The 1,650-nt window shown below is 45.9% G+C and overlaps 1 pseudogene; it reads left to right on the top strand.

Annotated features, from left to right (window-relative positions):
• The first annotated feature begins 257 nt into the window (after positions 1 to 257).
• LOC110294917 lies at positions 258 to 578 on the top strand (annotated as a pseudogene).
• Positions 579 to 1,650: the final 1,072 nt, after the last annotated feature.

A 1,650-nucleotide genomic window follows, 5' to 3' on the forward strand; every position in this document is an offset into this window, starting at 1 on the left:
AAAAAAATGAAGCAAGAATCGGGATCTGGGAAAGAGCAGCAGGTGTTGTGTGTGGCTGAGGAGGTGATGAGAAGCTCCTGAGGCTGTCCCCTAAGTGGAATATGGTGAGAAAAAAAAAAAAAAAAAAAAAAAAAAAAAAATGAATGAAGAAGATAGGACTTCAATCAGCGCCAAGCCTGCCCCCCACCCCACGCGCACGCGCGCATTTGTGAGCATTTCCTTCACTGTCCTGTGGAGCCTGCTGAGGAGTCAAAGCACACCCTCCCGAACTGAAGAAAATTATGGACAAGAAGTTATCATTGAAGTTAAACGGTGGCAGACACGTACAAGGAATGCCACAGGGCTTTGATCCCTTTATGAATCTTGTGATTGATGAGCGTGTGGAGATTGCAAATGATAGGCAACAGAATAACATCGGAATGGTGGTCAGGTGGGGAAACGGCACCATCATGTCAGAAGCCTTGGAAAGAGTGAACACTGTCCAGCAGTGGCGTCCACATCCCTCCCCAAAGGCCCTGTTTGATTGTGCTGTAGAATTGGGTCATGTACATTTTCATATGAAACTTTTTGCAAAATAAACTTTTGTGATACTTTAAAAAAGAAGAAGAAGGTAGGGTTTCAAACAGAAAGAGAGGAGGTGCAGACAGACTAAGGAGCTACTGAGCACAGTTGGAATTTAGAAGTCTAGCCCAGAATTTTGTAATACTCACCAAAATGCAAGAAGCCCTAGAATCCATCCCCTGCATCACGTAAAATGGGTGTGGTGGCACACAATACCAGCACTTGGGAGATGGAGGGGGGAGGAATCGGTCATCCAGGGCCACACGAAACCCTGTCCCAAGCAGTCATTTAACCAGCCTGTGTCTTGGCTGACACTGACCCTGAGTCCTGTAGCTGTCCTGGCAGGAGTAAAGACACTCTAGAAAGATGTGTGCCCCTCCCTTTGGCTATCAGACTACTGAAACAATGGACCCCCAGAAGTTGGAATTTCCCCAGGAATCTCATGCTGGGAAAAGGAAAAGACTGGAGCCTGGTGCCAGGCAGAGGTGGACCAGAGCTGAGACACTGGTGATGGTTGGGACAGAACCTTGACCAGCCTGCGCAGTTATGTGCACCCCTTCCTCACCTCAGGACCCTGAAGAAGGATTCCTCTTCCCAATGTGGCCATATCGAATAAACATCCTCTTTCTGTTTTTGGTATTACTCTTTTCTGTAATTAGCCAGTTAAAACTGGTTGGCCATAGGACTGCTAGGGCTTACTTAGTCATTGATTCTAACATCTCCTCTGATGACAATTACCTTTCAGATTGTCAGGATTTTGCAGCAAGCCTGCTGCCAGTTGAGCCAGGTTATCTACCCCCTACTTCCAGACCTTTGCCTGGGTGTCTTTAAGGCAATCAGCTGATGAAGGACCTGATATTCCCAACACTGTTATGCAATGAACAGATGAGGTGAGCAAACTGTAACTGTTATATGATAAATAGTTTTGTTTTGGTTTTTTTTTGTTTGTTTGTTTTTGTTTTTTTTTTGTTTTTCGAGACAGGGTTTCTCTGTATAGCCCTGGCTGTCCTGGAACTCACTTTGTAGACCAGGCTGGCCTCAAACTCAGAAATCTGCCTACCTCTGCCTCCCGAGTGCTGGGACATAAAT

Source organism: Mus caroli, chromosome 5 (genome assembly GCF_900094665.2).
Source record: "Mus caroli chromosome 5, CAROLI_EIJ_v1.1, whole genome shotgun sequence".
Taxonomy (NCBI): domain Eukaryota; kingdom Metazoa; phylum Chordata; class Mammalia; order Rodentia; family Muridae; genus Mus; species Mus caroli.